Below are 11,682 nucleotides of genomic sequence, written 5' to 3' on the forward strand. Positions count from 1 at the left end.
AGCAAGGCAAAGAAGCGCGACCCAGGTGGCGAGCGAAATCGCCACCGAGTCCCTGAGAAGGCAGGGAGAAGCCAAGTCGCCAGGCACCCGCAGCAGCGCACGCCAACATTCAGGATTATTCTCCTTTCCAAACCCCGGAGTTCCGGAGCAGGAGGAAAAAGGGGGATGGGGGACCCACAGTCCCTTTAAACCGCCTCCCCGCTCCCCGCCCCCCGGTGTCTGCCAACCTTTTCCGAACCCCCGTGTCACAGAACTTCCTCATCATGGAAACTTCCACTCGGTTCGGCGCTGAGGATGCCAAACTCCATTTCACAAGGAGCTTGTCAACAGCTGGGCTTGGGGGTTTGAGGAACAGAGCCGCTGCGATTGGAGGGGGCCCCCAGCCACCCGGCTCCACCACTGCCCACGCTGGGGCTCCCGGACTGCGGCCGCGCGGTGCCAGAGCACGAAGGGCACCTCCTCCCGGACCCGGGGTGCAGAAACCCGGCGGAGGCAGGTAACGCGGCGGCTGACACCCCCCACCCACCCACCCACACCCGCCTGCCCGCCCGCCTGCGCGCCCAGCTTCGCCGCCCGCACCTCTCAGGTTCCCGCGACACCCCCGCCGCCAGCCTGCCCACCCTTCTGGACAGTTGGAGCTGCCGCCCCATCCTCCTTCCCCCCTCCCCCACACGCCCCCGCTTCCACGCAGTCCTCTCGCCAAATTACCAGTGCCCTCGAGACGGTTGGGTTGAGCACCCCTGCCCGGGGAAGGTAGCCTGCGGGCGCTTGCCCCGAGCCCGGGGAACCGAAGGTCTCCTTTCCAAGCGCACTCACATTATTCATGCAAAGTTAATCCCCGCCGCGTCACGGCCGCCCGCCCGAGGATGTGCGCCTTCCTTGGCCAAGCCCCGCAGTCTCCACCCTCCTCCGCCCCCTCCTCCCGGCGGCGGGGTCCCGGGGAGCGCAGGCGACGGGACGTCGCGCGAGTCCTGCAAAATGTCAACTTCTTGGGCGAAGAGAGGCGGCCGCCGCCAGGGCCGCGCCGGCCCTCCCCGGCCACTCCACTTTTATAGGCGTAGGAAGCGAGTGCGGTTCCCCGCCTCTCCGGGCCCCCCGCGCGCCCGGCCCGCCCCGGCCAGCTCCCCGGGCGCTGCCTTACTCCGGGCCCGGGGCGCCGGCTCCGCGCCGCGTCTGCGAACCGGTGACCTGGTTTCCCCTTCAACCCTCGCGGCGGTCCTACTCCCGCGGCCGCGGCGGCGCCGGCGGCGGCCAAGAGCAAGCAAACCCGGCTCCGCCAGGGGCGCAGCGAGGAAATGGCCTCCCCGCCGCTCGCCCCGCCGCCGCGACCGCCCCGAGCCGCCGGGCTGGCACCCGACACCCCCCGCTCGGCCCCGGGCCGGCGCCCAGAAGTGTCCGCCCCTCGGTGCTCGCGGACCCCTACCCCGCGGCCCACGCGCACACCGCCCCGGGCCGGCCAGTCTCCGCACCTGCCTCCCCAGGTTCGGGCGCTCCCTCTCCTCCCAGTCCCGGCCGTGCCCTCCACCCAGGGTGCCCTTTCCAGGGTGGCAGTGTTGCTGTGGGTTGGGTGGCCGCGCGTCCACCCACCCGGCGGCGTGCGCACCGAGGTTCGGGTTTGGGCGTCATTCCTCTGCTAGGAGAAAAGGAAGAAATGGGGGACGAGTGACAAGGAGGCGGGGGACCTTCCAGAAGCACGGGCTTTTCTTCGCCCGGCAAGACCAGCGCGGCCCCTGCCACCGCGCTCCTCCCTCTTTCTCCAAACCACTTGTGGCGCGTGTCGGGCGGACAGAGCGCTCTGGCTCCTCCTGGGGCCTCCCATGGGCCGGGCGGAGTTCCCTTACCGTCACCCGGCCCCCCGTCCCCTCCACCCCCCATGATAGTTTGGAAAATACCTGGCTTGCCTTTGAGCGAGACACCCCTCCGCAAAATTATGCACATCCTGGGAGATGTGTGCAGAGTTGAGACACTCCACAGGTTCCAGAAGGGCTGCCCTATTAATTTGTCTTTGCCCTGGATATGCACAAATAAAACCCGGAAGACAAAAATCGTTTATACTCTTGAAGAGTTCTGTCCCAGGCAAATATGAATTTCTAAAATGCCCTCCCCCACCCCCCACCTCAAGTCTTGAAAGCCAAGGGTTTAGGTTGGGAGAAAATGAAGCGGGCAGCTGCATTCTGGTCTAGAAGAATGCTTGTAAAAATACTGAGTCCCCAAAAAGCTAAACTGCAGTCAGTACGAAGCTGTAGTTGCAACAAAACTATTTTGACGACATAGTACAATTATTTTCTTATGGATAATATTAAAACAGTTCCTACTTCATTATTCAATATACAAATTTATGCGTACAGAAATGTGATAGAGCTATGGCGATTTGTATCCTCAACTGTCTGAGCAATGTATAGATGATTTATTGGAGAGTTTTACAGATTTCCAGCCGGTGACGTGTGATTTATTCCAGTTTCTTGTGAGCATCCCACGGAAAGGAGCGAGAAGCCGCCACCCTAGCTAACAGCATTAACAACCACAACCGTCAGGAATTCTGTTGCCTACGCCTGAATGCGCAGTGTTTCAGGTGCTTCAGTCGAGGAAAGTCGCAGACCTCAAGGCTCCCTGGCGAGAGGGAGGGGCCTCCCGGTCAGACTCCATGGACCTTAAATCCCCTCGGTTCTTGGCGACAAATCCGTGCTTTGTTTTATTTTTCACTCGTAATAAGGCTATACCATATAGGACTTGCAGGTTTTGTAGCTGGAGAGTTGTCCTCCCTTGCAGGGAAGTTCCTGGGCTTTGCTCCAAAGCGGCCCCGGGATGTTTTGGTTGGTTTGGAGGAAAGCTGTGGAGTCTGCACCATTTGTTCCAAATAGGTGGCCCCCTGGTGGCTAACTGTGGGTGAAAACTCTGGCCACTGAGGAAAAAGCTTGGCTCTGACAGGCCGCAACAGTGGACAGCCTGGTCTTCCCAGGGGCCACAGAGCCATGTAGACAACTTCATAATAAGGGGGGAGAGTGGGAGGAGAGTGATGCCAACCTTCCTTCACAAAGGTGGTTAATAGGCCCTAAACCCTGGTGGAACTTAGAATTTTTTTTCTCTTCCTGAGTATAACTTGGAGCTAAATTCCTTCTTAAGAAGGAAACATCATACAGAGAATGAAGTATAACAAACACTGTTGCTTCCCTTTGTCTAAATGGCTTTGTTTTTCTGATCTCATTTTGCCTGGAAACTTCTGAAAGAAAGAGTAAATTACAACATGAAATAAATAGCATGGTATTATTCAAACAATTCATGAGACTGTGATTTTAACAATGTTATGTAACAATGGGGGAAGGCAATTTTAATGCAACATTATTGAAACAACATGAACTACTAAGGATTCCATGAATTGGCCCTCTGAGGGCTGATTCCATGATGGCAAACAAGGATTGACAACAGAACGCGGCATTGCTTTTTCTTAGTTTTCACAAAGGCAGACAATGGAGGAATAATGTTATGGGGACCTGACTGAAGGCAAAAATTATATTCAGACTTTAGAGCATATGGCCCCGTGTTCCAGTCTAGCTGGTTTGAGAGGGCACATCAGAGCCACCTGTAAGACATCCTCATTACCAGGATCTACAAATTCCAAGTTGCTGCCTTGGTTCAAGGAAACAATTCATTTTTATATTCATTCATCCATCCACTGCTGGGATAAGAAGATAAATAAAACCTAAAGTCCAACAGGACTGGGATTACACTGAAGCCAGTGAGGCCAGTGATACAAATACAGGGTCTGAACCTGTCTTTATTTAAACTCTTGATATATTCAAGAAAACTGAACAATATATTGCATTAAATAATATTTAATTATATTGCATTAAAATATAGTTTCTCTTGATTACTGAGTCTTTGATGCCCCTTAAATTTTGCACTCAAGGCAAGTGCCTCACTTGCCTCACGCAAGTCCTCATTCTGCTGTGCCTTCAATACTAGCAGAGTCTAATCAGTAAAGTAAAACTCAAGTAGAATTTGCTCAGTGTCAAAGGTAATCAATATATGGTAAGGAACTTTAGGTCAGGGAATTAGAGATGGCGGGGCATTATGAGAGAATGGAAGAAATCAGGGGAGATATCACTGAATGCAACCATGGCACTTGAACCAGTCCATCAAGGATGGACCAGATTTTACTAGGGAGTATTCAAACCAGAAGAAGTGCTATTCCAGGCACTGGAACCACTGATATTCTTTCTTTCATTCAACAACTCCTTAGGCTGGTTGTGCAGCCAAATGACAGGCAGATTCTCATTCTGCCTGTTTATTGTTAGTTCCTGGAATTTATTTTGGCTATGAAGGCCCCAGAAGTGATTCTGGTCCATGGCTAGACAGATAAGAATGCCAAGCCTGTCCCTGCCCTTTAGGAAAGACAGACTACTGGGGAGATGGCATGTTCAAAATTAACTGTACTTTAAGAGTGAAGGTGCAATGAGAAATATATAAATACAACTTGCTAGGTGATTGCTGGTGAGGAGGCCATGATAGCCCAGGAATTGTGGTGGGTGGGGGGGTTAAGACTTCCTGCAGAAGATGGCCAGATAGATCTTGTGGGAGAAGTCATAGATAGGGAAAGAAACAGCTGGCTATAGTATTTGCAAGGCCTAGTACAAAATGAAAATGGGGGGCCCTTAATTCAAAAAGCAGGAAAAAAGTGCCCTTGCAGGTACAAAACATAAAGCTATCTCCCTTTTTTCCATGTTCTCTTTTTGAAATTGTCATGGTATTTTTTATTCACTATTTAATATCACTCTAAATAAAGAAAAATAAGCATTTTAAATTATTAGCATTCATTTTATTGTTCATCTTTATATTATGTAATGCTAGTTTTAAATGCAAAAATAAGAGCATTTAACTCCTTTGTGAAATAAACAGAATTACACAATTTGTATTTTTGTGGCTAGTTCACGTAGTTTGCAGTTTGTATATGCATATGTGTTTTGTTCTTATCAGAACAGTGGAAACACAGCACAAAACTAACGAACTGTTATTTTTACTTCTTGATATGTGCCCATTCTACCAAGATTCTATCTTTGACTTACTTATTGATCAGTAAGGAAGAACTGAAAGGAAAAGGAACTATGGGTTGCCCTTTCCTTCTATGTCTTCACTTTCAGAGTAAATGGTTAACTAATGCAGGGAAGTAAGATGAGTAAGATAGGAAATGATAGAGTTTCGTGGTTGTTGCTTTCTTTCTGCATTCAAGGCAAGAATGGAATGGAATGGAATGGAATGGAATGGAATGGAATGGAAAGGAATGGAAAGGAAAGGAAAGCATGGCCTCTAGGGGTTGTCGGTGCCTCCCCCCGCACTTACTCAGTCATAGATGTAACATGCTTGTCTTGTACTCAATTTGAGTTTTGTTGACCTCTCACACATTGTGGGGCCGTTGGAATTCTGTGCTCATGGGGCATCAAGAATGTTATATGTGAGTGTTGATTCACAAGATCCTTGGGAGCTACCAGGTATAATCTGAAACTGGTCCGCATACACAGAAGGCAGGGAAAGATCAAAGATCAAAGAGTCAAGCCACTCCAGGTTAGTAGGTGGTAAGTTTAATGAGCAAGGGAACTTACACACGAGGCTGGTCTTGGGCAGCTGCAAGACAAGTAGATCTCCACACCCACCTGCCAAATCTTAAATGTTTATATAGAGGCCTTGATGGTATTCAGTCACCTATACCATCCAGGTCTCAAGACCTCATCACTCTCTCAAGGGTGTATCCTTGGGGGTAGCTTCTGGGAGCAGGGAAGGCAAGAGGAACCCATATTTCAAGGACAGGGGAAAGGGTGAGGAGCCCCTAATTGCCGGGGTCCAGCTCTTGAGTCAACAGGTGGTCACAGCCTCTCAATGACCTCCCCTAACAGTGAGTGGAGCAGCAAAGAATGGCAGTGGACACAAATTCAAAGATAAAATTAGTGGGAATTTCAAGACGGTGAAAACAGAGTATTAAACTGAGTGCCAGGCTGAAAGCATGGGGACCTTCTGAGCTTTGGACCCTGTGCAACTGTACAGATTGCATGCCCATGAAACTGACCTGGCAAAAGAACTGGATCCTTTGCTGTGGTAGAAGCCTAGGGCATGTTGGAGATGCAGTAGACAGTCTGGTATGGTTGCTGATAGAAGAAGTATGTACTATAGCTAACATTTAAAAATATGTATTATTTCCAGATATTGTCCTAAATACTTCACACATTTTTAAGAAATTGCCCGTGAACTCTGTGAAGCTGTATCATAATGCACTGCATTTTCCAGATAGGGAAGCTAAAACATAGGAAGACCAAATAATTTGCTTAAGCTCAGGCCCAGGTATTGGTGGCAGAGGCTATACTCTTAACCAGTCCATCAGGCTACCTTTACGTAGGAGAGGGAGTTATGGGGCAGGCATATGGAGATGGATAATATGAGCATGTCTGGGAGTCATGGGACATGTCCCTAGCTCCTCGATTAAGGGATTGCTGTTCACTGGGAGGATCAGAAAAGGCCTAAGTAAAACAAGCATGTCACTAGCTAGAAACTTCAAAAATTCCCTAATTACATTCTCTTTGTTTTCCAGCTGGAGGTAGAAGATTCTGAGGCCCCAGGGCAGGAACTGGCAAGCCACAAGCCGGAAGGACCCTGGGTCCCTTGATCACAATATGGAAAAGAACGAGAACACTCATATTCAACTGTTACAGTGATTGAGTAATCAACTTCTGGCATAATAAGCCACTGAAATGTGCAAGTTTATTTGTTGTGGTAGTTCATGTCATCCCAACACACCCATCAGCCAAGCCGAACTCCACCAGAGCATAATTTTTTCTTTAAATAGATACAGTTAAAATAATAAAATAGGCCTATGTATGTGAAAAAGACTATAGCTCCAAAACAAAAGGCTATGTTAAAAAAAAATGTCAGAGCAATAATTTTTAAATTGAAGTGTAATTTATTTACAGTAAAATTGGCAAATTCTAAGTGTTTAGTTTGATTAAATTTTACATTTTTATACCTATGTGTAATGACCACCCAGAACAAGATAGGCATTTCCAGCAACCCAGAAAGTTTCTGTGTATGTCTTCTTTGTTGATAACCACTCCCTTTGTAGATGTGAATGCTATTTTGACTTCTGTCATCATTTATTAGCTTCACCAGTTCTTGAACATCATATAAATAGAACCATACAATGTGTTCTCTCTTCTCTCTGGTTTCTTTTACTCAATGTATGATTTTTAGATAAATCCACATTATTTTGTGGATTAGAAAGTTGTTATATTTTTCATTTCTATTTGATATTCAATCATATAAATAGACTACAATTTGTGAGTCATTCTCCAACTAAGGGATACTTGGGTTATTTCCAGTTTGAGACCATTACAAATAAAGTAGCTATGACAATTCTTAAATAATTCTTTTTGTGGACACATGCATTCATATCTCTTGGGCATATGCTTAGGAGTGGAATTGCTGGAATATATTATTTCTTAATTATTCTAGTAAAGCTCTCTGAGGTACTAGCACAATTATGAGACACTAGAAGATGAGCAATTAGCATTTGCTGGCTTCTGTTCATTCTTACAATTATCACAAATAAAATATTCAACAAAGTTATGTGGAGTTGAACTTGAGTGAATAAATATTATCCAATATTCTAAGTATAAAAATCTTCAAAACAATCAATATTCAAATCTATGATGGCCCTATGTAGCAATTACAAGCTCTGCTAGTAGCCACAAACTAAAAGCCTATGCAAAAATGAAGATGCTGATGAATTAAAGTGCATCTGGAAAAAGGTGAATGAAGAAAGGAACTTAGGAATACCAAAACCCTTTTAAATTCAATCTTGATTTTCAGCTCTCTGAAGGATAGGTTTAAGATGAGCTGAGTAATTGCTAATTGGACTCTAATAAGCTATGTTCGTTGTGAGCACACAAAGTATAGCGCGTTGTTAAATTCTTTGCCAATCATAGAAGAAATCTAGTGGTTCATGACATACCTCCCCAAAACATGTCAATTAAGTGTACTTCCTTTTTTTTTTTAGTTATGTTTATGTGCAACAAAAGTGGAAATGTAATTTTAAAAAATTCTGTGAAAATATCCTTTCTGTTTAGAAAGGGAATAAAGGTGAGTCTTACTCATTTTCATAGAATGAATTCTAATTTATCTAGATACAATAATACATATATGATGCTTTTGATTATGGGTTATTTTCAGATCCTTAAAAATCCTGAATGAGTCATATCTGGAGTGATAGTCATAACTTCAAATTTACTTGTTTTTGTTGGCTTAAATGAGATTCTCAATTTGAGGGTAATATAAGTTTATTCACCCTTTCTATTTTCATATATTATGGCTCTCTTTTACAATAAACTTGCCTCATCCTAAGTTTACAAAGCACTGCATAAAATAGTACAGATCTCCTTCAGATGCAACTGCAGACCACATTTTGAGTATCTATAAATGATACATTTGAGGCAATCAAATTTAGAACTGGCAGAAAAAAACAAGGAAGGCCTGAGTTTCCATTTATGCAGACTCAGAGCAAAACCTCCCACTGTGGTTCATATCAAATAATGAGCTGGTTAAAGATTTGAGCGTTGTGTCTTTGCTGATCATTTTGTGCACGTCACCTAGCTTCTCTACACCTCCGTTTCCTCATTTGTAAAAAATGGAGAAAACAATCATGCCTGCTTGATAGGGATGTTGTGAGAAATAGCTGTGATCATAAACAGATAATGCAGTACACAGTGTTGGGCACATAGCAGGTGCTCAATGAATATTATCTGTTATTCTTGAAAAAAAATTTATGCCATTTGAAAATCCAGAAAAATGGCAAAGGCCAACATCTTTTCTTGAAAGATAATGTCTTCTAAATTAATTAACTCAACAAATATTTACAAGTATTTGTAACAGTATTTACAAACTGCCTATTCCTGGGCTGGCACTATTATAGGCTCTGGAGAGAGAACAGTGAGCAAAACAATCAAAATCCCTCCCCTTGTGGGGCTTACATGTCTTTGAACAGGATATCAATTCTCTGAAAGAGAAGGGACACTCCTATCTTGGCAAAGATTGAGCACAAACTCAGATACATGGCTGAATTCAGATTTGCAAAAATAATATCTTCTGGCAAAAGACTCCTTTGCTGATCAACAAGTTCCAGCCTTTAATGATGATCTTTTGGAAGAAATGACTCCGTTTTTAGAAAAACATTTTCATATTTTTTCTGTAGCATTTCCTAACTACAAACTTCTTAAGTTAGAATACCTTTCTCTAATATTCAGTTTCTAGAATACCTGGAATTTTTTTTCTAATACAGGTGAAAGTAAAGTCATCTAGAAAGCTCCAAATGTTGGATTTGGCGCTGAGCTTATCTGATCTGAGCCATGCTCTTAATTACTTGTATTTCCTTGGCCTAATCATTTCTTTCCTAGTCCTCCTATTCATATGAATAAATGCAAGGGATTGGTTTGATTCCTAAAATCTCTCTGAGTTCTTACATTTCAAAAGTATATACAATTTTATCTCCATTCAGCGACCAGAGAAATTACCTTTATTTTGTGGAGAGCTCTTTACTTTTCTTAACAATATTTTTGAGTTTATTAAATAAACTAAGAACCTGGGAAATACAATTTTTTAAAGCTGGATCTGGTATTCTTCTCCACTTCATGGGGTAAAAATGAAATGGGCTCAAGTTCCCTCCATGATGGCAGCTTCTTTTAGAAAGACAAGAAAGCAGCTTCTTTTTTCCCCCATGATTATTTTAATAGCATTTTCCATTAGATACATAAGTCAAATGTCAGGAAGCTTTTATTTGCTTGTTTGGATAAACTATAGATTAAATTTGCTATCACTTTTGGATTTAATTAATTAATGGCAAGAGAATTGATAAATTCAGGCCATCAAATATTCTTTTCTGGTGTTTCAATGATTCCTACTCATTCTTGCACTCATTCATGACATTAAAAAATGATGATGATGAACAAAATCAGACAAGAGCTAAAGAAATGGAGAGATATTCCGTGCTCATGCATAGGAATTGTCAAGATGTCAGTCCTCCCCAGACTGATCTGTAGGTTCAAAGCAATCTCAATCAAAATTGCAGCAGTATTTTGAAATACCAACATCTGAAAGTTTATGCTAAAGTTTATATGGACAGTCAAAAGACCCAGAATAGACAACACAATATTAAAGGAACAAAACAAAGTTGGAGAACTGACACTACCTGACATCAAGCCTTACTATAACACTACAGTAATTAGGACAATGTGATAATTTTAAAAAAATAGCCACATAGATCAATGGAACAGAATCGAGAGCCCAGAAATAGATACCCATAAATATAGTCAACTGACCTTTGACAAAGTAGAATGGAGCAAAGATAGTCCCTTCAACAAATGATGCTAGAACAATTGGACATCCATGTGCAAAAAAATGAACCTAGATATAGACATTACGTCCTTCACAAAAATTAACTCAAACTGAATCATAGATCTAAATTTAGAATGAATGCAAAATTCTCAAACTCTTATGAGATAACATAGGAGAAAACCTAGGTGACCTTGGTATAGCAATAACTTTTTAGACATAACACCGAAGGCACAGTCCATGAAGACAGCATTAATAAGCTGGACTTCATTCAAATGAAAAACTTCTGCTCTGCCGAAGAAAATGTTAAGAGAATGAGAAGACAAGCAACAGACTCGGAGAAAATCTCTGCAAAGACATATCTGATAAAAGACTGTTATTCACAATACACAAAGAACTCTTAAAAGTCAATAGTAGGAAAACAAACCATCCAATTGAAAAATGAGCCAAAGACTTTAACAGACACCTCGCTGAAGAAGATACATAGATGACAAGTAAGCATAGGAAAAGATGCTCCATGTCTTACATCATCAAGGAAATGCAAATGGGAACAACAATAAGATACTACTACACACCTATTAGAATGGCCAAAATTCAGAACACTAACAACACCAAATGCTGGCCAGGATGTAGAGCAAGAGGAACTCTCATTCACTTCCTGGTGAGAATACAAAATGGGACGGCCACTTTGGAAGACAGTTTGGCAGATTTTACAAAACTAAACATACTCTTACCATATGATCCAGCAATAGTGCTCCTTGGTATTTAGGCAAAGGAGTTGAAAACTTAGGTCCACACAAAACCTGCACCCAATTGCTCATAGCAGCTTTATTCATAATTGCCAAAACTTGGAAGCAACACAGATATCCCTCAGTAGGTGAAAGGATAAAAAACTGTGGTACCTCCAGATAATAGAATATTAGTCAGTGCTAAAAAGAAGTCAGTTCTCAAGCCATGAAAAGAAACAGTGAAATTACTAAATTTCACTTAGTAATATGCATTACTAAGTGAAAGAAGCCCATCTGAAAAGGCTACATACCTTATGACTCCGACTATGTGGCGTTCTGAAAAAGGCAAAACTATGAAGACAAAAAAAAAAAAAAAAGATCAGTGGTTGCTGGCAGGTTGGAGTGGGACAGGACGAATAGGCACCAATGATTTTTTTTTTAAAGATTTTATTTATTTATTTGACAGAGAGAGACACAGCGAGAGAGGGAACACAAGCAGGGGGAGTGGGAGAGGGAGAAGCAGGCCTCCCGCAGAGCAGGGACCCCCGATGCTGGGCTCGATCCCAGGACGCCTGGGATCATGATCTGA

At 43.6% G+C, this 11,682-nt stretch overlaps 1 long non-coding RNA gene across 1 annotated transcript; it reads left to right on the forward strand.

Moving 5' to 3' along the window:
* The first annotated feature begins 227 nt into the window (after positions 1-227).
* On the forward strand, positions 228-8,141 carry LOC116635083. The gene is made up of 2 exons (XR_004300099.1): positions 228-496; positions 6,578-8,141. It is a non-coding gene; the product is annotated as an uncharacterized LOC116635083 (long non-coding RNA).
* The last annotated feature ends 3,541 nt before the right edge of the window (positions 8,142-11,682 follow it).

The sequence above is a fragment of the Phoca vitulina genome, unplaced genomic scaffold, assembly GCF_004348235.1.
Source record: "Phoca vitulina isolate PV1807 unplaced genomic scaffold, GSC_HSeal_1.0 scaffold10, whole genome shotgun sequence".
Classification (NCBI taxonomy): Eukaryota; Metazoa; Chordata; class Mammalia; order Carnivora; family Phocidae; genus Phoca; species Phoca vitulina.